Raw genomic sequence first — 27,298 nt, forward strand, 5'->3', positions numbered from 1 at the left:
TCCAACATAGAAATGTAAGAGAGGCTGGACCATGGGGAAGCCTGGAGCTGGGAACTCAGTCTGAGTCTTCTACGTGGGTGGCAGGCACTGAACTACTTGAGCCAACAACTGCAGCCTTTCAGGAAACTAAAACTGGGAGCAGAGTTGGGACTGGAAGATAGTCACTCCAGTACAGAGTGTGAGTGTACCAAGTGGTGTCTTAACAAACACTCACCTCTCACTGTGGTTTTGATCAGCATTTCTCTGGTGGCAAGTGATACTGAACAAGTTAAAAGTGTATACAATGACCATTCAGATCCTCTGTCCATGTCTTTTTTTTAACTTACATTTAATAAATATAAATTTCCAAAGTACAGCTTATGGATTATATCAGCTTTTTACCCCCCATAAATTCCCTCACACCCGCAACCCTCCCATCTCCCATTCCCTCTCTCATTCCATTCACATCAAGATTTATTTTCAATTATCTTTATATACAGAAAATCGGTTTAGTATATATTAAGTAAAGATTTCAACAGTTTGCACCCACACAGAAACACAAAGTGTAAAGTACTTTTGAGTACTAGTTAGAGCATTAATTCACATTGTACAGCACATTAAGGACAGAGATCCTACATGAGGAGTAAGAGCACAGTGACTCTTATTGTTGACTTAACAAATTGACACTCTTGTTTATGGTGTCAGTAATCTCCCTAGGCTCTTGTTATGAGCTGCCAAGGCTATGGAAGCCTCTTGAGTTTGCCGACTCCGATCTTATTTAGAAAAGACCATAGGCAAAGTGGAAGTTCTCTCCTCTCTTCCGAGAAAGGTACCTCTTTCTTTGATGGCCTGTTCTTTCCGCTGGGGTCTCACTCAGAGATCTTTCATTTAGGTCATTTTTTTTTTTTTTTGTCACAGTGTTTTGGCTTTCCATGCCTGTGAAACTCTCATGGGCCTTTTATCCAGATCCAAATGCCTTAGGGGTGATTCTGAGGCCAGACTGCTATTTAGGACATCTGCCATTCTGTGAGTCTGCTGTGTATCCTGCTTCCCATGTTGGATCATTCTCTCATTTTTAATTCTATCAGTTAGTATTTTCAGACACTAGTCTTGTTTGTGTGATCCCTTTGACTCTTAGTCCTATCATTATGATCAATTGTGAACTGAAATTGATCACTTTGACTAATGAAATGGCATTGGTACATACCACCTAGAAGGGATTAAATGAATCCCCTGGCATGTTTCTAGCTCTACCATTAAGGTTTAAGTCCAAGTAAGCATGTGCCAAACTATATATCTCCTCCCTCTCTATTCCCACTCTCATATTTAACAGGGATCACTTTTCAGTTAAATTTAAATGACTAATAATAGTTCTGTATTAAGTAAAGAGTTCAATCAATGGTATTAAGTAGAACAAAAAAAATACTAAAAGGAATAAAATAGTAAGTTGGTCCTTGAGAGCCAGGGCAAGGGCTGATCAAGTCATTGTTTCTCATAGTGTCCATTTCACTTCAACAGGTTTCCTTTTAGGTGCTCAGTTAGTGGTCACAGATCAGGGAGAACATATGATATTTGTCCCTTTGGGACTGGCTTATTTCATTCAGCATGACGTTTTCCAGATTCCTCCATCTTGTTGCAAATGACTGGATTTCATTGTTTTTTACTGCTGTATAATATTCTATAGAGTACATATCCCATAATTTCTTTATCCAGTCTACTGTTGATGGGCATTTAGGTTGATTCCATGTCTTAGCTATTGTGAACTGAGCTGCAATAAACATTGAGGTGCAGACAGCTCTTTTATTTGCCAATTTAATTTCCTTTGGGTAAATTCCAAGGAGTGGGATGGCTGGGTCATGTGATAGGGTATATTCAGGTTTTATAGATTTATTTTTATTTGAAAGGCAGAGGCTTGCACAGAAAGACTGGTTCACTCCATAAATGCCTGTAACATCCAGGGATAGGCCAGGCCAAAACCAGGATCCAGGAACTCTATTTGGATTCCCACATGGGTGCCAGGTACTCAAATACTTGAGCCATTACCTGCTGCCTGTCCAGGTTGTTCATTAACTGGAAGCTGGCTCATAAGCATAGTAGCTGGGACCCAAAGCAGGCACAGTGATGTGAGACCCGAGTGTCCCAAGTAACATCTTAACCACCACACCAAATGTCTGACCCTGTTTTCAGGTATTTTTTAAATAACAATTTCCTATAGTACCAAGATTTCATGGAAATGAATATTCCTTTGCCTTTAGGAAAGAAATAATGGTGTACAAACTGTACAAGGTGTAAGTAGGGTACATAAGCAAAATATATGAAAAAATATATCTTAAAGGGCATATTTTGATCCAAGAATTCTATGTGTGTTTAGGATCCAACCAATGGATTTAGCTTGAAACAATCTAAAGTTGAACAATAATTCATTAACAATTTATAATATGCAAGAATTTAATAAGTATATGTTTGTATTATACATGTTAGGGTCTATATGTATACATTAACATAAAAAATATACAAAGGACAAATGAACAGTAATTCTCTCTAGTTATTTTAAATATATATTTATGTAATATTTTCTAAAATATCTGCAATAAAAAATAAATCTTTTTTAAAATTTAATAAAATATATCAATACCTTAACAATGACCTGAAACAAAAACCTGGTAAAGTTTTCCATTTTCACCAGGTTTGATTTCTAAAGTAGGTTAAGCTCACAATAAAATCATGCTTAAAAAACTCCTTTCAAGTTATTTCATGACTCACTCCATCTGCTTTGTTGAAATTTGCATTTATTTATGTTATTATATAAATGTGCCACTCAACTGTTCCATCCAACAATCTATATTCAAAATTTCTCAAAACAAGCAGCTATGTTGCATTTCTTCAATTTTTACTGCACATTATTATGAACAGAGCAAGTATTCAATGAATACAAAGCACATAGGTTGCATTGGTAGTTCAGCCCCAAGCCACTCTTTTCCTCTACTTTATTGAAAGAATACCCTACTCCTCACATACACTCTATTCCTTGAGGCTTTAATGTAACCTTTATTAAAGACAGTGAAGTTCATAGAATAGCATCTGATTGTGTATTCTAAGAAAAACTGACACATTAGCTAAGAATAGTGATGCATAAATATTTTCCTAAGGTGATTCTGGCAGACATTTAAGCTTCTTCATCTGCTTTTAGTACATTTCTGAAACATAAAAGTCACCAACTTAACATGTTGCACTGTCTTATACTTTGAGCATTCAAATCTTAAGAATGAATAAATCTTGTAAATTTTCTGCTCTTTAATATGCAAATATTAGCCAATAGCAATCATTTATAGACAACCGCTTGCCTTTAATATTTCAATTTCTTCACGTGAGATCTTTAAAATCTATATACTTCACAGAATCGCTCTCTCATTAAATATCAACCTTACTAACTACTAAATGAAAACTTCTCCCCCTATCTGGGAATTGTGGAGGAAGGTAGGAAATTTGGTGGATTCTGAGAAATATACTACTAAAATATTTTCTTGTTGTAAACCTTATTTATGAAAGGGTACATGGAGAGGTAAGAATAAATGAATTTTCTGTTTTCTGCTGCCCAGCACACATGTCATTTGGATCTTGTTTCTCATTTTATTCCACAACCTGAGACATCCATGTCTAGTTCAGTGGAAACTCTGGTTAGGTCAGCTCCACGGGAGACAGAAAAAATCATGATACTTTGATGAATTAAAGATAAAATATTTAACAACCCCCAAAAAATAGTGTAAAAGAAATGGAAGACAGTAGAAATAAGATACCTTTCTTTGTTGTGCTACCTCCTTACTTTTGAATTAGAGGATAATGATGTTTTGTAACAATGAGTATTAAATAATCCATATATATCGCTCTTGATTATTCTTCTTGAGGCAACTATAACTTTAGTTGAACATTGTGTGATTTCATGTTTTCCTTGGATTTCCATATACATTAGAGTAGGACTGGGACATAGCCAGTTTGGCAGCTACAACACCCTGGCCACCAAGATAATATCTTTCATAAACTAATGTTTATTAATAAGTTGAATAATTAATTTTCATCCAGATATCATACTTTACTTATTTATAAAATTGTCACACACTGATATGGTAACTGCTCAGAAATTTATGGAACAAATACGTGACACCTAATATACAATATTGGTAGCATTCTCTGGCACAGAATTTCATTCTGGGTGTGAAAAACACAGAAGACACAATTGCTGCTTGCCACAGACAAGGAGACTGGCAGAAATGGAGAGGAATGAAGGAGACAAAGTGGTGGTGTAAAGAAGTATAATTTCCTTTTCACAGAGAAGGTAAGGTTTCAAAGACAAGTCCATCATATACAGAAGGAATTAGAAGGACATTCCAAACAGGCAAATCATGCACAAAAAGCATGTGGTCTGAATGTACAATCACTATGGAAAACTATTTGGCAGTTTCACATATAGCTAGGCACACATCCCATCTATAATCTATTGGTTCTACCCCTAAGTACTGAGCTTTAAAAAAATTAGAAATAAAGAAAGAAGGAAGGAAAAGATAAGCCCACAAAAATAGACTTGAACAAATATTCTCATGGTTACTTTAATCATCAACAAAACCTGGAAACCGCCCAATATTTATCACATAAGTGAAATATATTGAGTAATATTTAAACAATGGAAATTATTTCATAGTAAAGAAGAATCTCCAGATTCGCTCAACAACAGACGAATTTCAAAGACATATTTTTACTGAACTAAGATGAGACTACCTGCCAGCATGCATCAGAAAGCCAAATACCAAGCTGTGATCTTTTATGGAAAGAAAGTTTATTACAAAGTGGCCAAGGAAGGAGTAATGCTCAAAGCTGACACCCTAATAAAGGACCTTGGGAATTTTTATGGACTAAGTAGAAAGGAGGTGTTATGTAAAAGTGCTGGTGAGGCAAGTTCTGATTAGAGGGGTTTAGAATCAGGCCACCCTCGTACTGTCTTGCTTTAAGTAGCTCTCCCAAGAAAGCAAAAACTTTATACACACACACACACACATATATATGCAATGTTCAGGAAAAGAAGAGATTTGGTGGGGAGAGCATCAGAGGCTAATTTGATAAAGGGGGGACAGTACAACACACTAAAAAGGGATGGTCTGATATTGAACTGAAGAAGCCAGATGTAAGAGTCCACACAGTATGACTGCAATTTAGCTCAAAGACAGGCAAAACTCATCAAGTGTTAGAAATCAAAACAGGCTGGCGCTGCAGCTCAATAGGCTAATCCTCCGCCTGCGGCGCCGGCACCCTGGGTTCTAGTCCCAGTCGGGGCGCCAGGTTCTGTCCTGGTTGCTCCTCTTCCAGTCCAGCTCTCTGCTGTAGCCCGGGAGTGCAGTGGAGGATGGCCTAGGTCCTTGGGCCCTGCACCTGCATGGGAGACCAGGAGAAGCACCTGGCTCCTGGCTTCGGATCAGCGCAGTGTGCCAGCCACAGCGGCCATTGAGGGGTGAACCAATGGAAAAGGAAGACCTTTCTCTCTGTCTCTCACTGTCCACTATGCCTGTCAAAAAAATAAATAAATAAATCAGAACAGCAGTTTTTATAGGAGGAGGAGGAAACTGACTGAAGAGGGCAGTGAGAACAAACTGCCCCTAAAAAGCCTGTAAAGCATTCAAGAGAAACACCAACTAAGCCCTATCGGGGGAATGACTAGACAGAACTCTTAATTTTATCCACCAGGTCAATTTGATTTGGGTGATGGGCACAAATTCTGTTCCATCTTGACCATCTGCAGCAAACTTGCATAATCCTTTCTGCTTTATACATTCCTTATCTATTCTCAGAAATCTCTTAAAACTCCAACAGATGGAAGATATCTTCCTCCCTCCTCTCCCTCTCTCTCTCTCTCTCTCCATCCCTCCCTCCCTTCCTCTCATTCTCTCCCTCTCCTTCATCTCTGTAACTCTGCTTTTCAACTAAATAAAAATAAATCCTTTTTAAAAAAATTCTGGGACTATCATTGTGGTGTAGCGGGTAACCCACAACCTGTGACACTGTTATCCCACATTGGCACTGGTTTGAGACCCAGCGTCTCCACGTCTGATCCAGCTCCCTGGTGGTGCACATGGGAAAGCAAAGAAACATGGAACTAATGTTTGGACCCCTGCACCCATGTGGGAGACCTGGAGGAGACTCCTGGCTCCTGGATTTGGCCTGGCACAGCCCCGTTTGTTGGGACCATTTGAGGAGTAAACCAGCAGATGGAAAGTTGATTTCTCCTTCTCTCCCTCCCTCTTTATCTGTAATCAGTTTTTAAAATAAATAAAATAAAAGTTTTTAAGAAAATTCTTCAATAGCCTTCTTTTCAGTATACCCTGTCTCAAAAAGGTGTTTGCAACCAATCATCTTCTAAAAATAGTACTCTCCAATTTAGGAGAAATCAGTCCTTGCTTGCCAAAATTCTACCTTTTTGAGCCAAGCCAACGTATGTTCACTGTGTAACATAAATGAAAATTTACTGTCTTAGAATATATAAATTATAACTAGAATATGACCACTTTGGAACACTTGCAATGAGTAATCAAAAGTCAATGGGCTTGAGATTGGATTAGGATGGAGGAGTAGGGAGGGAGCTTGCTGCTCAAGTCTAGAAGATATTTTTTAAAAAGTGAAAAGAGTAGAGTCTCAGGGAAGAGTTAGGGAGAAAACAGCAGAGGAAACTCTACGTTAATTGGAGGAACATAGTGGACCTATGTGGGGGGCGAAGACATGCACAACTTCAGACCTCAGCAGCTGAGAGCCTCCACACCAGCGTTGGAGAGCAAGGTGAGACCAGACTGCAGCAGCCCAAGCCACTGCAGGAAGTGAAAAAGCTACAGGAAGAACCTAGATGGAACCTAGCTTAAAGCCCCATGGAGGATAGTGTACCTGCTAAACTAGAGGAGAAAAAACAAAGTAGGGGCATGTTTTCTCTCTCCCTGATCATCCTGCAAAGGCATCCTATAACAAGCTGACAGACAGCAGGCACCATTTTGGACATACATAACAGCTGCACCAGCTCATATCCACAAACAGCAGCCAAATGGAGACTTCTGAGTCTGGTGGGGAGAATAGACAGAGGGCTGGGTGCTTGAGACTATGGGAGGCTAGAGTGTTGGGACCGTGAAAACACTGAGGATGCTTGGGAGGACTCAGGCTGTGGCTAGGACATTGGACAGTCAATGTGGGAGGCTACACAAAGTCAGGGCTCCCTGGTTGCCCAGCAACAGACACTGCTGGGGAATCTGAGCTTACACTGAGGAGTGCACAGATCCTTTGTGCAGGCCTTGTAGCAGAGCAGACAAATAATATATTCACTGGGGCTAGCACCCAGAAACCAGTCACCTTCAAGGAGAGGAGCTCAGCTGAGTCTATGCCAACAGAGAAGAATAAAAGTCCCCTCTGATTAAAAAAAAAGGAGATTTACCATGCCAAACCTGAGGTGTGTCACCTCAGACAAGCCCTTCACTGTGGAGCACTAAACACTCTCACCACATGCATCTAGTACACCCTGAAAGCAGACACTCCAGTAATCCACTCAGACACAGTCCAAAGATAGAAGTCACCAAAAAAAAAAAAAAAAACCACACACACACACAAAGAAACCAAGGCGTATTCCCACAAATACCAAATAAGAGTATTTTAGGCATGGAAAGCCAAGACACTCTGGTGAAAAAAAAAAAAAAAAAAAAAGAGAGAGGACCTAAATGAAAGATCTCCGTGAGTGAGATCCCAGTGGAAAGAATGGGCCATCAAAGAAGGAGGTACCTTTCTCTGAAGGGAGGAGAGAACTTCCACTTTGACTACGACCTTGTCTAAATATGATCAGAGTCGGTGAACTCAAAAGGCTTCCATAGCCTTGGCAACTCATGACTAGAGCCTAGGGAGATTACTGATGCCTTAAACAAGAGTGTCAATTTGTTAAGTCAACAACAGGAGTCACTGTGCACTTACTCCTCATGTAGGATCTCTGTCCTTAATGTGTTGTTCAATGTGAATTAATGCTCTAACTAGTACTCAAACAGTACTTACACTTTGTGTTTCTGTGTGGGTGCAAACTGTTGAAATCTTTACTTAATATGTACTAAACTGATTTTCTGTATATTAAGATAATTGAAAATGAATCTTGATGTGAATTGAATGGGAGAGGGAGTGGGAAAGGGGAGGGTTGCGGGTGGGAGGGAAGTTATGGGGGGGGAGCCATTGTAATCCATAAACTGTACTTTTGAAATTTATATTTACTAAATAAAAGTTAAAAAAAAACTCTTAATAGACGTGACCAGAAAAGATCTTCACCATAACACTTTGTAATCAAATACTACACAGTAAAACATACAGAAAAATTCTAAAATGTGCACAAGAGAAACACCTGATTTCTTTCAGAGGATCTCCAATTAGACTCACAGTGGACTTCTCATCAGAAACCACACAGGCTAGAAAGGAATGGTGATATATAGTCCAAGTCTCAAGAGAAAAAAAAAAAACTGTCAACCCAGAGTACCATACCCTGCAAATCTCTCATTTATGAACAAAGGTGAAATGAAGACCTTCCATGACAAACAGAAATTGAAAAAATTTGTCACCACCTTTGCAGCCTTGCAAAAGATGCTTAAGGATGTGCTATTTACAGAAACACAGAAACATGGTTATCACTACAGAAGAAGGTAGAAGAAGGAAATCTCAGAGTAAAAGTACAAAGTAAATTCAAAAAAAAATAATAGGAATATTGAAAGAAAAGTGGCAGGGCATAGTCATTACTTATCAAAAGTCACCTTGAATTGAAATGGCCTCAAAAATCCAGTTAAAAGGCACAGACTGGCTGAATGGATTAAAAAACAAAAACCATCTATTTTATGCCTACAAGGAACACATCTCACCAGCAAATATCCATACAGACTGAACGTGAAAGGATGAACAAAGATATTCCATGCTGGCCAGCACCATGGCTCACTTGGCTAATCCTCCGCCTGCGGTGCCAGCAACCCGGGTTCTAGTCCCAGTTGGTGCACCAGATTCTGTCCTGGTTGCTCCTCTTCTGGTCCAGCTCTCTGTTGTGGCCTGAGAAGGCAATGGAGGATGGCCTAAGTGCTTGGGCCCTGCACCCACATGGAAGACCAGGTGGAAGCACCTGGCTCCTGGCTTCAGATTGGTGCAGCACTGGCAATAGTGGCCATTTGCGGGTTAACCAATGGAAAAGGAAGACCTTTCTTTCTGTCTCTCTCTCTCTCACAATCTCAGCCTGTCAAAAATAAAAGAAGATATTCCATGCTAACAGAAACCAAAAAAGAGCTGGTGTTGCAGTGCTAATTCCATGCTAACAGAAACCAAAAAAGAGCTGGTGTTAACCATCCTAAAATTATACAAAATAGACATTAACACAAAAACCGGTAAAAGGGACAAAGAAGGACACTACATAATGATTAAGGGATTAATCCAACAGGAAGATGTGACTATTGTAAATGTATACGTACCTAATTACAGGGCACCTGGTTATTTAAAAGAAATGTTAAGGGATCTAAATGGAGACATAGATTCAAATACAATAGTAATTGGGTATTTCAAAACCCTAGTTTCAGCAATGGACAGATCAAGCAGATAGAAAATCAGCAAGGAAACAGCAGAGTTAATCGACACTAGAGACCAAATGGACTTAATAAACATCTACAGAACTTTTCATCCTACAGTTGCAGAATACACATTCTTCTCACCTGTGCATGGAACCTTCTCTAGGACTGACCACATGGTAGGCCACAAAACAAGTCTCAGTACATTCAGAAAAATCAAAATCATACCATGCATCTTCTCCAGTGACAATGCAAAGAAGCTGGAAATCAGCAACTCAGGAATCTCAACAACATATGCAAATACATGGAGACTGAAAAACATGCTCCTGAATGAACAGTGGATTATAGGATAAATCAAAAAATTTCTAGAAACAAATGAATATGACAATACAACATATCAAAGTTTATAGGATATAGCAAAAAAGGTGTTAAGAGGAAAGTTTATAGCAATAGGTGCCTACATCAAGAAATTTGAAAGGAACCAAATAAATGAGCTATCAATGCAACTAAAAGATCTAGAAAAACAATAGCAAACCAAACCCAAAACTAGTAAGAGAAAAGAAATAATTAAAATTATAGAAGATATAAAAAAAATTAAAACCAAAAAATATAAAAAATCAGCAATAAGAGCTGGTTTTTTGAAAAAACAAGTAAAAGTGACATATCATTGACCCAACTAACCAAGAGAGAGAGAGAGAGGACTGAAATCAACAAAATTAGAAATGAAAAAGGAAATGTAACAACAATCACCACAGAAATAAAAAGAATTATCAGAAATTATTACAAAGAGCTGTATGCAAACAAACTGGAAAACCTAGAAGAAAAGGATAGATTCTTGGACATATACAATCTACCTAAATTTACCAATGAAGACACAGAAAACCTAACAGATCCATTGACAGAAAGAAATTGAAATTCTACCAGACATTTAAAGAAGAACTATCTCCAATCCTTCTCAAGTTATTCAAAACAATTAAAATGGATAGAATCCTCCAAAATTCTTTCTATGAAGCCAGCATCACCTTAATTCCTAAATCTGTACAAGACATAACAGAGAAAGAGAACTACAGACCCATTTCCTTGATGAACATAGACCCAAAAATCCTCAACAACATTCTGGTCAATTGAATCCAACAACACCTCAGAAAGATCATTCAACTGGACCAAGTGGAATGTATCCATGGAAAGCAAGGATAGTTCAACATTTGCAAATCAATCAATGTGATAAATCACTTTAACACACTGCAGAACAAAAACCATATGATTATCTCAATAGATGCAGAGAAAGCATTCAATAAAATACAACACCCTTTCATGATGAAAAATTTAAGTAAATTGGGTATAGAAGGAACAGTCCTGAACAAAATCAAGGCGATTTATTACAAACCCTAATGAATAGGGAAAAGTTGGAAGAATTCCCACTGAGATCCAGAACCAAACAAGGATGTCCATGCTCACCATTGTTATTCAATACATTCCTGGATGTTTTAGCCGGAGCCATTAGACAAGAAAAAGAAATCAAATGGATTTAAATTGGGAAAGAAAAAGTTAAACTATACCTATTTGCAGATGATGTCATTCTATATATAGGGGATCCAAAAGGCTCAACCTAGAGACTATTGGAACTCATAGAAGCGTTTGTTAAACAAGCAGAATATAAAGTCGATACACAAAAATCAACAGCCTATGTATACACAGACAATGCCACAGCTGAAAAAGAATTACTAACATCAATCCAATTTACAATAGCTATAAAACAATCAAATACCTTGGAATAAATTTAACCAAGGATGTCAAAGATCTCTATGATAAGAATTACAAAACATTGAAGAAAAAAATAGAAGATATAAAAAATGGAAACATCTTCCATGTTCATGGATTGGAAGAATCAATATCATAAAAATGCACATTCTTCTGAAAGCAATATACAGATTCAATGCAATACCAATCAAATTACCAAAGACATTATTCTCATATCTGGAAAAAATTATGCTGAAATTCATATGGAAACACAGGAGACATTGAACAGCTAAAGCAATCTTATACAACAAAAACAAAGACAGAGGCATCATAACACCAGATTTCAAGACATACTAAAGGGCAGTTGTAATCAAAACAGCCTAGTACTGGTTCAAAACAGATAGATAGACCAATGGAACAGAATAGAAATGCCAGAAACCAATCCAAGCATCTACAGCCAACTTATATTTGACCAATGAACTAAAACCAATCCCTGGAGCAAGGACAGTCTATTCAACAAATGGTGCTGGGAAAACTGGATTTCCACATACAGGAGTATGAAGCAGGACCCCTACCTTACACCTTACACTAAAATCCATTCAAAATGGATTAAAGACCTAAATCTATAACCTGATATCATCAAATTACTAGAGAATATTGGGGAAACCCTGCAAGACATTGGCACCAGCAAAGACTTCTTGGAAAAGACTCAAGAGGCACAGGCAATCAAAGCCAAAATCAACAAATGGGATTACATCAAATTGAGAAGCTTCTCCACTGCAAAAGAAACACTCAGGAAAGTGTAGAGGCAACCGACAGAATGGGAGAAATTATTTGCAAACTATGCAACAGATAAAGGATTAATAACCAGAATATATAATGAGATCAAGAAAATCCACAACAAAACAAACAACCCAGTTAATGGGCCAAGGACTTCAACAGATATTTTTCAAAAGAGGAAATCCAAATGGCCAATAGGCACATTAAAAAATGCTCAGGATCACTAGCTATCAAGGAAATGCAAATCCAAACCACAATGAGGTTTAACCTCACCCCAATTAGAATGGTTTTCATACAGAAATCAACAAACAACAAATGCTGGCAAGGATTGGAGGGAAAAAGTACTCTAATTCACTGTTGGTGGGAATGTAAACTGGTAAAACCACTATGGAAATCAGTTTGGAGATATCTCAGAAACCTGAATATAGACCTACCATATGACCCAGCCATCCCCCCCTGGGAATTTACCCAAGGGAAATGAATCAGAAATAAAAGTTATCTGCATCCCCATGTTTACTGCAGCTCAAATCACAATAACTAAGACATAGAATCAAACTAAATGTCCATCAACCGAAAACTGGATAAAGAAATTATGGGATATGTACTCTATGGAATACTACACAGCAGTTAAAAAAAAAGAATTAAATTCAACCATTTGCAACAAAATGGATGCAACTGGAAAACATCATACTTAGTGAAATAAGCAAGTCCCAAAGGGACAAATACCTTATGTTCTCCCAGATCTGTGATAACTAATAGAGTGCCTAGAAGGAAACCTGCAGAAGTGAAATTGACACTTTGAGAAGCAATGACTTAGATAGCCCTTATTTTGACTGCTGAGGAGCAGTTTTTTTCTTAATGGAGAATGAAATGAAATAGGAGAAGGAGGAGGAAGTGGAGTGGGAGTTGGAGTTGGAGGTCGCGTATGATGAAAAAAAAAATCACTATATTCCTAATATGGGGGGCCAACACTATGGCATAGTGGGTAAAGCCATCGTCCACACTGACAGCATCACATATGGGCCCTGGTTCGGGTCCTAGCATCTCCACTTCTGATCCAGCTCTCTGCTGTGGCCTGAGAAAGCAGTAGAAGATGGGCCCCTGCACCCATGTGGGAGACCCAGAGGAAGCTCCTGGCTCCTAGCTTCGGATCAGCGCAGTCATTGCAGCCAATTGGGGAGTGAACCAGCAGATGGAAGACTTCTCTCTCTCTGCTTGCCTCTCCTTCTTTCTCTGTGTAACTCTAACTTTCAAATAAATGAATAAATCTTTTTTAAAAAGTTGTACTTATGAAATTTTTACTCATTAAATAAAAAGATTTCATTGGGGAAAAAAAAGTAAATGGACTTGTGTCTCCCACTCCTAAGTCACTCAAGTTCTGCCCTGAATAAAACATATTAACCATGGCCGGCGCCACAGCTCACTAGGCCAAGCACTCCAGGTTCTAGTCCCAGTCGGGGTGGCGGATTCTGTCCCCATTGCTCCTCTTCCTGTCCAGTTCTATGTTGTGGCCCAGGAAGGCAATGGAGGATGGCCCAAGCACTTGGGCCCTGCACCTGCATGGGAGACCAGGAGGAAGCTCCTGGCTCCTGGCTTCGAATCAGCACAGCACGCCAGCTGTAGCGGCCATTTGGGGTGTGAACCAATGGAAAAGGAAGACCTTTCTCTCTGTCTCTCTCACTAACTCTGCCTGTCAAAAAAAAAAAAAATATTAAACTTTTTACAGACCTTGTTTATTCCCATAAACAGTGCATTAGAACTTTCTGGTGTGATAGAAATACGTTAAATATTGAATAGGATGATTTACATAAGTATATACATGTTTTTAAAGTCACCAGGTTAGGAGTGGGCATTTAGCCTAGTATTTAAGATGCTGGTTAATATATCCATATCCCATATCAGAGTGCCTAGGTTCAATAACTGGCTTCAGTTCTTGAATGGGGTGGATACTATGCATCCAATATAAACTCCCAGATCCACAATTTCAAGACTCCTTTCCTGCAGTACAGACTCTCCCACCCTCCATGAGTTGGGTGTGAGGAATCAGTGTAGTCACTGCCATAATAACTTTCATCTCTGACATACAACCCCCATGTTTACTTTCAAGATTAATATAAGGAAATTTAGACATTAAAAACTTGTCAAACAAAAAGTAGAGCATGAGAGCTTTCCAAACTATGCAAAAAGTTCCTATATTTTTCCCATTTCCTAAGGAAAGGTATTGAAGAGTTTTTAACACAGGGAAACATCCTGTTTGAGTATAGAGAGATCATTCTGCCAGCACTCTGAAGTAGGGATCAAAGACAGTCAAGATTGAAAACAGCAAGATGATTCAGAAGACAACCACAATGGTCTAGATAGGAGATGATGAGATAAACATTAGTAATGGAGAAAAACAGAGCAAGGGATATGAACAATGTCATGGATGTAGTATTAAAAAAAAACTTATCTCCTGTTAGGTGTGTAAATAAGGAATGAATTATCATTTTACACTTCACACTTGGTTGGATGCCATTAAAGACACCTAAGCAAAACACCTGAGACATCAACTTGTATTTCTGTACTTACTGGTTTGTAATGCCCTTCCACTCATGCATCTGGAAAACCTATATTCATCTTCTACTGGGCAGATCCCTGACATCTCCACAAGGAAACCAGGATCTTAGTACTGGTCTGTCACAGCTAAGATGCTGCAATACTTAGCAGTGTGTCTACTTCAGTACTTGTGTTTCAGGTTTATGAGGGTGTTTTCACTGATGGCTTTCTAAGTAGGATATGATCTACTGCACAGACTATGTCTTACTCATCACTATACCTCCAACACAGAGCAAAGCCCTGTTACAAAGTAATAATTCAATAAATATTTGCCATTAAATTAATAAGCATTGCTCTAACTCACATTTATAAAACACTAAGAACCAGAATGTGTTGTCTCGTTTCCCAGATTTCTTACCACACTCCAAGAACATTCTGCCCTCAGTAAATTCAAACAAGTGAATTTCTCCTCTACTTTGGATTGCTAATGTAATAAAACATAAACCTCACAAGATTTCCATAAAAGTGAGAGAAATAACCTTAAACACATGAGTTTTTCAGAATATGTAGCTTCTCAATCTGTTGCTCCCTTAAAGGAACCTAAATTTGATGCCTGAAACACTAAAGATGTTTTTCTTAAGATTTATTTATTTATCTGAAAGTCAGAGTTACAGAGAGGCAGAGAGAGAGGGAGAGGGAGAGAGATCTTCCATCCACTGGTTCGCTCCCCAAATGGCTGCAGTGGCTGGAGCTGAACCAATCTGAAGGCAGAGCCAGGAGCTTCTTCCAGGTTTCCAACATGCGTGAAGGGGCCCAAGGACTTGGGCCATTTTCAACTGCCTTCCCAGGCCATAGCAGAGAGCTGGATTGAAAGTGGAGCAGCCAGGTCTCAAACAGGCACCCATATAGGATGCTGGTACCATAGACAGCAGCTTTACCCACTATGCCACAACACTGGCCCCAGCACTAAAGATTTTTTTTTTTTTTTTTTTGACAGGCAGAGTGGACAGTGAGAGAGAGAGAGACAGAGAGAAAGGTCTTCCTTTTGCTGTTGGTTCACCCTCCAATGGCCGCCGCGGCCGGCGCGCTACGGCCGGCGCACCGCGCTGATCCGATGGCAGGAGCCAGGTGCTTTTCCTGGTCTCCCATGGGGTGCAGGGCCCAAGCACCTGGGCCATCCTCCACTGCACTCCCTGGCCACAGCAGAGAGCTGGCCTGGAAGAGGGGCAACCAGGACAGAATCCGGCGCCCCGACCGGGACTAGAACCCGGTGTGCCGGCGCCGCTAGGCGGAGGATTAGCCTAGTGAGCCGCGGCGCCGGCCAGCACTAAAGATTTTTGACAGAAGTATCTCACCTTGACACCATCATATGGGCATTTGGTTTTTATGTAGTGTTTATTTTTGCTTGCTGACATTAAAGAAGATAATAGGTGTTTGCCTAGTAGTTAAGACGCCACTTGAAATGCCTGCATCCCTTATTAGAGTGCCTGGATTTGAGAGTCCTAGCTATGTTCTGGATCCCAGCTTCCTGGGAATGCATGCCTTGAGAGGCAGTGATGATGGCTCAGCTCTGTGGGTCTCTGCCACTCACATGGGGGAAATAAGCTGAGTTCCTAGATCTTGACTTTATCCTGGCCCAGCCCTGACCTGGCAACTATAGAGTAAATTAATGGATAGGATCTCTCTTGCTTGCTTTCTCACTGTCTCTCAAATAAAATAATTTTTAAAAAAAGAAGGTAATAGTCAAAAGCACAGTATACATGCACACCAATTGCACAAACAATATGTGGAAAGCTTCACCTTCCAATCTCCAGCTACATTTTTTAAACTTTATTACAAGGCACTAATTGGTACCTAAAAGTGAATGAATCTAAGCAAAATGCTGAAATTTTCACAGCTTCCAAAAAGTCACAAATATGGTCTATTTTCTTAAATTAAGGGACACTGAAATTCATGACATGATTAAAAATGTGAGTATACTGCACAGAAAATAAGCACGAGAGGAGGGGAAAAACATTAACATGAAATATATGTTTGGTACAAAAATAGCCACTTTAATGACTTGAGTAGGTAAGGGAACAGACAAAAACTGTGTGACAAGAATGTACAAAATAATAGTTCATTATTCCAAATACAGGACTCAAAGAAAACATGAAGATTTTACCACCTATATGTGATTATAGAAGTCAGTGACATTACATATATCCGCTCATTGAGCATCTGCTGCCATTGGTATTTAATAAAGATGAAAATACTGACCGTAATTCAGCAGTAAAGAGCTGGGCCTTGAGAGGAAATTATTCATAGAGTGGCGCTGCATTCCAATGATGTCAAATGTTGCAACTTGAAACAAGCTTCAAGTCTGGAACATAAATATGAGAGAAGCTCTTGCTCTATACTACTGTTTGCTTCAACACCAAAATAAGAATTTTTATCAAAGCTCATATCCAGCTAACAATGAGGCCAGCAAACAAGGACTGACAGGTTGAGACCAGACTACATATTGGAATTCCAGTCTTAGTTCGTTCAGCATGAAGGATAGCTTGTGAAAGTTTGTCCCTAGAATTGAAAAATGCCTAAGAAAAGGGATTTTGGTGACAGAGGAAGGAAAATATGCAAGAGGAAAATTTATTATTATTAATTTATTAAATTTAAGTGGCATAGCTTATTTAAAATTCCTGCCAAATCAATAATTCTTTATTATCTCTGTGCTATAGATAACACAACTGAAGCCATAGAGTTAAAGATTTACAATGTCACAGTAAACACTGGAGCTAACATTTAACTCTGATCTTTTACCTCTATAGGTAATATTACATCCACAGTAGCATCACTCCAAAATGTCAGGAAATTCAAAGGGCTTTTCCCAGGGGACCAGCAAGGGAGTGAAGGACTGAGGAAGAGGAGAAGTGCCTGTATCTGTAGTGACTAGAAGAGAGGAGGGAGGACCTATGCCTGGGGTGCTGGTGATGTTCTCTGTCTGCACCTGTGCTGGTTACATGCCTGTGTTCACTTGGTAATAATTCAGCAAGCTACATTCTCACAGTATATGCACTTGCTTGTATGCATGTTCTACGTAAATAAAAAATTAAAATACACATTGGTGGAGGGACTTGCCAAGGGTACCAGATTTACTCCTCATGCCAACTTCTGAGTTTACTAAAGTCCCATTTGTTTAGCTTTGCCTTTGCTGCCTGTGTTTGGAGGTCTTGTCCAAGAAGACATCCCCTACACCAATGTCTTAGAGGGAAACACTATTTCTTGATTCTTCCTAGTTTTATTTTAAACCAAGCACTGTGCAAGATGTGGGAGATTCAGAAGTCAGCACAACAAAACATGTGTCCATGGAGCTTACATCTTAGTGGGGGAGACTGCCTATAAATCCATTAAAAATGTAAAACTAGGCAATTTCTAATATAAAACATTTATTTTATAGTAGCATTTCACATTTGACCTCAGTTAATGAAACTTTTTCTGGTTATTTTTCTGCAGTGTAAAAAAACAACCATCTTATATTTTTACAATAATAACAGTATTTTTAAAAACTACTGGTTTCTGGGGCCAGCGCTGTGGTGTGGTGGGTAAAGCCACCACCTCACTGCCAGTATCCCATATGGAAGCTGGTATAGGTCCTGGATGCTTCACTTCTGATCCAGCTCTCTGCTATGAGAAGATGGCCCAAGTCCTTGGGCCCCTGCACCCACGTGGGAGACCCGGAAGAAGTTCCTGGCTCCTGGTTTAGAATCAGCGCAGCTACGGCCACTGTGGCCATCTGGGGAGTGAACCTGTGATGGAAAGTCTCTCTCTCTCTCTCTCTCTGCTTCTGCCTCCCTGTAGCTCTGCCTTTCAAATAAATAAATAAATAAATCTTTTTTGAAAAAAAAAAGGAAGAAAAATAAATAAACAAACCACTGGTTTCTGTGAACAAAGAAAAATCAAGAAAGGCAAAATAGGCGGTTTGTGGGTCTTGTCACTGTGTCAACTTGACCAGGCTACAACCTGTTATTCAGTCAAACACTAATGCAGGTGTTTCTGTCAATGAATTTGGTAGGTATGATGAAAGTCCACAAGCACTTGGTTTTAAGAGAGATTATCCTAGGCCGGCGTCGTGGCTCACTAGGCTAATCCTCCGCCTTGCGGCACCGGCACACCAGGTTCTAGTCCCGGTCAGGGCGCCGGATTCTGTCCCGTTCCAGGCCAGCTCTCTGCTGTGGCCAGGGAGTGCAGTGGAGGATGGCCCAAGTACTTGGGCCCTGCACCCCATGGGAGACCAGGATAAGTACCTGGCTCCTGCCATCAGATCAGCGCGGTGCGCCGGCCACGGCGGCCATTGGAGGGTGAACCAACGGCAAAAGGAAGACCTTTCTCTCTGTCTCTCTCTCTCACTGTCCACTCTGCCTGTCAAAAAAAAAAATTTAGGAGAAGAAAAATATCCCAAGTGGAAACCTCAAAAACAAAAAAAAGAGAGAGAGATTATCCTAGATCATTTGAGTGGTCCAATTCAATTACCTAAATGCCTTAAAAAGCAATGCTGAGGCTTCCCTGAAGGAGAAATCCCACTCAGAGACAGCAGCTCATTCCTTCCCACTTCCCTTTCTGCTGGCCTGACTCTTGGATTTCAGACTTGATCAGCTGATCCCCAGAAGGCGTAAGCCAATTCCTTGTGATAAATCTCTTATTGGTTCTGCTTCTCTAGTTGAACTTTAACTGGTCGAGATGAATTTAAGGCACATTATCTGGATTCCCATCATAAAAGATTCTGAGTCTAAACACATCCTTGGTACCATGCTTCTTCAATAAGTGAGAAATCACTTAGGGGATCAGAGAATGGTAAATGAAGTACATTTATTGCAGGTCTACTTAGGAGCCAGTTCTTCAACATGCAATTATCTCACCTCATCCTTACTAAAATCCATGCAAGGTCACTATTAATATCCCTACTGCATGCACAAAGAGACTGAAAACTACAGAAATTTGCCTAAAATCAACCAGTTATTAAGCAATCAAATCAGTGTTGCAATATGGATCCACACAAGGCCAAAGGTAAAACTTAACCATGATGCTTCTCTAGGAAAGCAAACATTAATATTCTTGTCAGCTTATACAGTGAAGTTTGCAACTGAAATGCTATCACAGTACTGGAAAATAAAGGGTAAATCAGCAAATAACCCAATTTAGTTAAAGGATTGGGGAAAATCTGGAGGATAATCAAATTTTTCCTTAGGCATTGACAGAAACATAAAACTCAATTTTTATAGCAGACTGTTGAATTTCTCAGAGGGATGCTGAAATAGATGCCTGAGTGACCCAGAGGGTTCATTTAAGTATCTCCATTATAGGATTTAGGCTTCAATATAAAGTGGGGGCTGAGGGGAGTGATTCACATTAAAGCAAACAAATCGGAGTGTGAAATGTAACTGTGTGCCAATCTGCCACTTAATGGCTTATCCAGAAATACTTCACAGTTACCTTTCTATCCTCCAAGCCTCTTCCTTTAAGAAATTCACCTTGATTATTCTGTGTCTTTAAAGTGCTGAAATTGAACAGTCAAAATCCCAGTTCCATTTAAGCTTGCTTCCCTTGGAGCCCAGGGCAACCTGTTACTCAAATATAACGGATGAATTTCACCATATTTCAATGATTTGGGTGACATTTCCTTGACATTCACAATATGTCTATAAATTAGAAGTGCTATAGTTTTAACACAAGATGAATAAAAGGATCAAAAGGATCCTCCAGTTCTTGCCTATTCCTGGAGGAGGGGAAGCCAACCTGATTGCTATTCTCTGCGTACAATCCACCATACACTGAAACATGGAGAAAGCGCTAATAAAATGCTTCTGCTCGTTATATTTTGGTTTACTTTTACATTTTGTAATTCATGTAATTACTCACTGTCTTCTATAGTAGCATAATACAGAAAACCTTGATTAATCTATTGAAACCCTCAATTTCCATAATTTAGTAACTAGAAATTGATTTCCAAATTTCAAGGCTATAGAGAGGCAAATGACAACATAACAACCTTTATCAGCATTCTTTAGTGTTTCATTTCTTCTTTTATTTATTTATTTACTTACTTATTTATTTATTTTTGTAGTAGAATGTCTCCCACAGGAGAACATATAAACCCAGTCTAGGAATATTCGTATATGAAAGGCCAGCTATGAAGGGAGATGGCTCTTTACAGGCTATGAAGAATGAGAACAATCTCTCTTAGGGAAATTTCCAGCCTTTCCCAGGGCACATGGGTTGCAGGTGCACTTTGTGGTCTAATCATAAATAGAATAATAGAGAGAGAAGAATCATAGCTAATCACTGTGTGGAATGTTACAACCCTGTGAGACAGGTATTAATATAATCTCCATTTTACAAAAGAAAGTCGAGACACAACCACATTTAGTTCTTAGGTAAGATCAAACAGCTAGCAAGTAGTGGAGCTTGATTTAATCACAGACAGTTTGTGTTTTAGTAGAACATGTCTCTTCTCCTATTACATTACGTTACTTGCAAATGCCATATTATTTTGGCAGCCATACCAAATATTAATTAACAGATAGATTGTAAGTAAAATAAAATATTATATAAACTCAATAGGCAATCAAAGGGGGTCCTGAAGAACAGATTGTAAGTAAAATAAAATATTATATAAACTCAATAGGCAATGAAAGGGGGTCCTGAAGAACAGATTAAACATAAGATTAAGAACAGGAAATAGCCAACGACCACCAGCACAAACTCTCTTCTCTGCACAGGCCACAGTAGGAATAACAAAGAAAACAACTAGCTCTCCACCTTCAGGAGAAACAGAGCATACAACCAAGTTCAGCTTTTGCATCAATAGAAAAACCACTAAGTTAATAAAATATAGTGACATATTTCTAAATCTTTGTGGAAATAAAAATTCAAATAACAAGAGTATTCTAAATATAATACTATTTAGCCATCCAACAACTAGGAAATTTATTACCCAGAATACTCAAGTCCATAAACACCGCAGTGAATCAGGTTTTGACTAAATCTATTTAATTCATGGATGCTGGGTATGACAGATGCAGCGTTTGCCTTGGTTGCTGACATGTGGAGCATCTATAGATTCCTTAAGCTTTTGTGAGTCAGTCACAATGCTATCTTATCACTTTCACTTTGGGAATTTTATCTGCTACTTGTTAAAGAGGAAAGGCCTGAAATGTATGTTTTTAAAATATATCCAGGACTACATTTCTATTTTGGAACTCTTGGTTGGTTAAATAATAAAAAAAAAAAAAAAAAAACCTCCAACAGCTGTTAGATAGGAGAGGAATACCAATCACTTCAGAAGCTGAGAAATATGTGATGTGCTATCACTTCAGTTCATAAAAAAATAAGCCCATTCAAATCTAGCTAGTACTGTAATATCCCAAATGAAATGCTAAGCCTGGGATGCATTTCTTGTCGTAAAACTGAATGTGTACAATGCCTCAAAGTCTGTCATTTCCTTGAAAGTTATTATGGAGTGCCTTCATTCTTGAAGGAAAGGTTTCTTCTTGCTTGTATCTGCAGTCTCATTTTTGTGCAATGCCTTCTCAAGTTCGCTGGAATGATTATAAAGTTGTACTTCCACAGGCCCTTTTACACAATGTACATGCCAGAGAAATCAGATAGGGTGTTGAAATTTATCGCGCACAATCTATGAGATAGAGGCTGTGCATCCACATCAGCACACTTTACAAGATATATTTCCATTTTTTTCATGTCCCTGTGAATTTGTTTGACAGTATTTCAGAAAGGAAATGTGTTTGCCGCAGGGCAGGTTGTTTTTACATCTTGGAATCGGCAAAGATGCTGCTTTTCAAACTTTCTCTGTCATTATTTAAACCCCATCATCTTGGACATCCAGCCACATTCTACTTGCAGAAGCAGTGGGATTCTTCCCTATTATCCTTTGTTTTAAGTGCTTCTGGAGATACTTCCAGACAGGTTTAGACATTTCAAAGTCTCAACTAGTTTTAAAACATTCATATCAATACCCAAAAAGAAAGGAAAAAGACATTTTTTTAACTTAGCTCAAGAGTCACTCCTGGGGTCTGGCATTGTGGATAGCGAGTCGAGCCTCTGCCTGGGATGCAGGCATCTCACATGGGCACGTGCTTGGACCCCTATCATCCACATGGAGACCCAAATGAACCTCCTGGCTCCTGGTTTCAGCCTGGCCTACCCCTGGCTGCTGTGGCCATCTAGGGAGTGAACCAGCAGATGGAAAATCTCTCTCTTTCTGTCTCTTCCCCTCTCTCTGAAACTCTGACTTAAAAATAAACAAATCTTTCTTTAAAATATACTAAAAATACAATAAATGTTTTAAAATTTAATTTAAAAAGAGCCATTCCTAAATATAGTTTCTGTCATTATTATTACTTTCTTACCTCCCAGTCAGTCCTCAAACCTGCTCTGATTTAACCCTTCCAGTGGTTCTAACTCTCTTGATCTGCAATGACCCAATCCAGTGTCATTTTCAAATGTGGCCCCCCAACAATATTTGTTACTGTTAACCAATACCTCTTTCTCAGAATGATCTATTCTTTTTTTTTCCCTCTGGCACCATGTCCTTCTGATTTTCCTTTTTATTTCTACCATTATTACTTCTCAGCTCCATTCAACAATAGATCCCCTTACCATAATCATTGTGATTTCCTGTGTTGCTCTTGGCTCCTCCCCTCTCTTGTGACACACTTGTTCTGAACAATCTTATTCACATGCATAGCTCTAAAAACTTTTGCACACTCACGACTCTAAAATCTGTTATCTCCAAACTGATTCTGTCTCCTGGACTTCAAGCTTACTTTAATAACTGCTTTGTGGTAACCTCTGCCCAAATGTTCCACTGAACCTCAAATTCAAGCCAACCAAAACTGAACCCACCATTCCCTTCCCAAAAGCACTTCTCTTCAGATTAATAAGATAATGATCTACAAAGTCAGACAACTGAGACCAACCCCATCCTGGCCCTGTGTCTCAGAACCATGTGTTCACTATTACTTTTTAAGACAACTATGATAAATTTCTGACTAATTATGCAGACTAGCATCAGTCACCCCCCTCTCCTTTCCATTCTCTGTCCTTTAAAAGTCAAACCCTTAAAAGACCCCTCAATATCTATTTTAAAGTAGGGCATATGCCTTTTATTTTTTAGGATTTCTGTTGCTGCCTAAAAGTCATGCCTAAATATATTCTAGTCTCCTGGCTCCTTCACTTCTTTCTGCATTTTCTTACATGCTGTCTCTACAGCCTGCAACTGTCCTTCTTATTACCCTGGAAAACTAACCCACTCTTCAAGAATCTACTCAAATCTTACCCTCTTTCAGAAGGCTTTTCTTAGACTCTTATAAATAGTTAAGCACTTCCTCTCATACCTTTTCAGTATCTTGTTATTCCCCTATTAAAGTATTAATCACTGTATCCTAACTGCTCTTACAGTGGAGGAATGTCAGTTTGTCTTTGTATCCCCAGTGCTCAAACCATGAACCTCATGTCACAGGAGTTTAATAAAAGCTTTGATAATAAAATGATGAAAAGGATGAAAGGTATAATATTTTCCTTTTCAGACAGTATGCTTGATCTGTGTAATTATCTGTGGTTTCCATCTACAATATCTATCCATTTTAATTCTAAGTGGAAATAAAACCTAGTTCTCCCAGAAATAGCTCCTTTCCTTATCAAAGGAAGATTCTTTGGTTGTTGGAGGCACATTCTGGAGGAATGAGTACTTCTAGGGAGTCCAGTATCACTTTCTCTCAGCTAATCAGAAGTCATATGTTAAAAGACATTCTCAAAGTTGAATCTTACATAGACCAGGGGAATATTTAAGTTGGGAGCTTTTTCCTTCCCTGCCTGTTGAGCAGGTGATACCACAATGTCTGCTTCTGCTACCATCAGAGCACCTTCACAATGAACTCCCCTGACAGAAGTTCAATTTCATGGAGTCTCCCAGATTGTAGCATTTGCTTTTTGATATTATATAGCCTACACAGGGATGATCTCCAGGAATGAGTCTTTCAATATGTCAAATAAGTCTCTTACACCCTCTTTACCTCTTTAATCATTCTCCATGGTACAATTGTACTCCAACATATCCAGCGTATCACCCACTGAAACAAGCTCTCCACTATACCACAAGAATGAAGCTCCTTATTGTCTGGAATGGTTTCATCAACCTACATGAATCCCATAACGGTAGTGATTTTCCTACATTTACCTTTCAAGAGTATCAAAGCACCTTGCACAAAGTAACCACTAAATATATATGTGTTTTGAATTGAATTAATTTTGAAGTTTCATTATAAAGGAACTATTCCCATTTATGAGGATTTTACCCTCATGACTTAATTGTCCCCCAAGGTCCCCAATTTCTAATACCATCACAATGGGAGCTAGGATTTCAATATTTGAATGAGGAGTGGGGCACATAAACATTCAGTCCACAGCAAGGTTATACTCTTCAGTGAAAATCCAAAGAAAAATATCAAAGGCTAGAATGTAAGAAACCCAGGAAAGGATCTATAGTACAAAAGCCAGAAAGTATTCTAATTAAACATAGGAAACCTAATGCCTATCATAGACAGAAAGCAGGGAATGTGGGCTAATGAATGTGCTTGTGCTTACTTATGACAAACCTCACACTCCTTAATGAACAATTATCTCTTCTAGTTCATGCTACACAAGAGCTGCCTTTACCTTTCAGTTTAACTCCTCCACAGAAGAGCACGTTTGCTTTTCTGCCCTCAACCTTTTAAGCCAACACTACTATTGCAACAAAACATTTAGCATTAATTATGGTCTTCAAAGGATGATCTAGTTCTCTCTTTTCTTTGTATCTATTATTTGCTAATGAGTGTGTTAAAGAATTTCCTTCTTTCAAAATGACATTCTGAGATCATACTGACCCAGTTAAACAGATATTATAATAACTAGAAACCTCACATTTTCATTAAAGGAGAAAAAGGGGAGAAGCATAAGAAGGACATTTGATTTGGGCTATTTTTAAAATAGAAGACTATTTGAAGGAAATGTGTGAAATTTTAACATCTATTAAATGTGATTTAGAATAAGTGATTATCTATTACATTATTTTCTATATGTTTTCTGGTGTTTGGACTAGATCATAATTTAAGATTGAAAAATCAACTATCTTTGGGACTGGCATTGTGACACAGCAGGTTAAGCTGCTCCTGCAATGCCAACACCCCATGTGAATGCTTGTTTGAGTCCTGGGTTCACGTCTTTTTTTTTTTTTAATTTTTTTTTTTGACAGGCAGAGTGGACAGTGAGAGAGAGAGACAGAGAGAAAGGTCTTCCTTTGCCGTTAGTTCACACTCCAATGGCCACCGCGGCCGGTGCGCTGCGGCTGGCACACCGCGCTGATCCGATGGCAAGAGCCAGGTACTTATCCTGGTCTCCCATGGGGTGCAGGGCCCAAGGACTTGGGCCATCCTCCACTGCACTCCCGGTCCACAGCAGAGAGCTGGCCTGGAAGAGGGACAACCGGGACAGAATCCGGTGCCCCAACCAGGACTAGAACCCGGTGTGCCGGCGCCACAAGGCGGAGGATTAGTCTAGTAAGCCGCGGTGCCAAGGGTTCACGTCTTTTGATCCAGCTCCCTGCAAATGTGCATGAGAAAGCAATCCAAGATTATCAACTGCTTGGGTACCTGCCACCCATGTGGGAGACCCAGGTGGAATTCCTGGCTCCTAGCTGGCCTGGTCCGGCTCCAACCATTATGGTCATTTTGGGAGTGAACCAACAGATGGCAGATCTCTCACTCTCTTTCTCTCTCTCTCCCATAGATACAAATAAAGATATAGATGTAGTTATAGATATAGATGATAGATATAGATATATAAACATAGATATATGGATATATCTGCCTTTCAAATAACTGAATAAATCTTTATTTGAAAAAGTAACTATCTCAGCTACACAGCCAAATTGCAATACTAATAAAATTTAGACCCTCTGTTCTTGCTTTGCCAATCCCCATCTTTGATTAAACTTACTTGTTTTTCTTTTCCTGCATTCAGGCTACCCAATATTACTATACAAAGCATGAAAGTGTTAGTTGGTACCATTAAAACTTCACCCTGACCAATTTGAGATAGAGGCCTGCTGTTACTTAACATTTGGGTTTTTTCTCCTCTACTTTAATCAACTAGTATAATATTATCCATATGGGCTATCTCAAACACTTCACACTTGCTCAAACTTCAAGATATATTATCTAATTTCCTGAAAACTTTTTGACATTTCCTAAATTTCTTAGCCTCAAGCTTTGCAAGTTATGTACTTTGAAGTCATACTTTCTGTGGTGGTCATATTTCTAATAATTCTAGACTTGGTACCATACTTTGATATCTTACTCACAGAATTAATGATTAAAGTCAGAAGAGGTCAGCATTATATCAAGCATCTGTGATGTAAATATGTCTAAATGACCCTAAAATTTGTCTACTTCCTAATATTCACATCTTTGTGCAATGCCCCCGTCCCTTTTTGTGTAGAAGAAAATTTTTACTTCTTTATAACAAGAGACCATTGCAAAGATGATAGAATATCACTTACAATCTTACATTACATCATATAAAACTATACTTCAGCATACTAGAATGAAGGATTCTCCTTTCTGTCTTGATAAAGC

At 39.0% G+C, this 27,298-nt stretch overlaps 1 long non-coding RNA gene across 4 annotated transcripts in view; it reads right to left on the reverse strand.

Annotated features, from left to right (window-relative positions):
• The window catches only part of LOC127483710 (uncharacterized), a 56,982-nt gene that overhangs the window by 1,196 nt on the left and 28,488 nt on the right, over window positions 1–27,298 (reverse strand). For all 4 annotated transcript variants that reach the window (XR_011380468.1, XR_011380467.1, XR_011380466.1 and 1 more), the window contains one exon: window positions 16,890–16,992. This is a non-coding gene — a long non-coding RNA (uncharacterized lncRNA). The remainder of the gene's footprint in view (window positions 1–16,889; window positions 16,993–27,298) is intronic.

The sequence above is a fragment of the Oryctolagus cuniculus genome, chromosome 12, assembly GCF_964237555.1.
Source record: "Oryctolagus cuniculus chromosome 12, mOryCun1.1, whole genome shotgun sequence".
NCBI lineage: Eukaryota > Metazoa > Chordata > Mammalia > Lagomorpha > Leporidae > Oryctolagus > Oryctolagus cuniculus.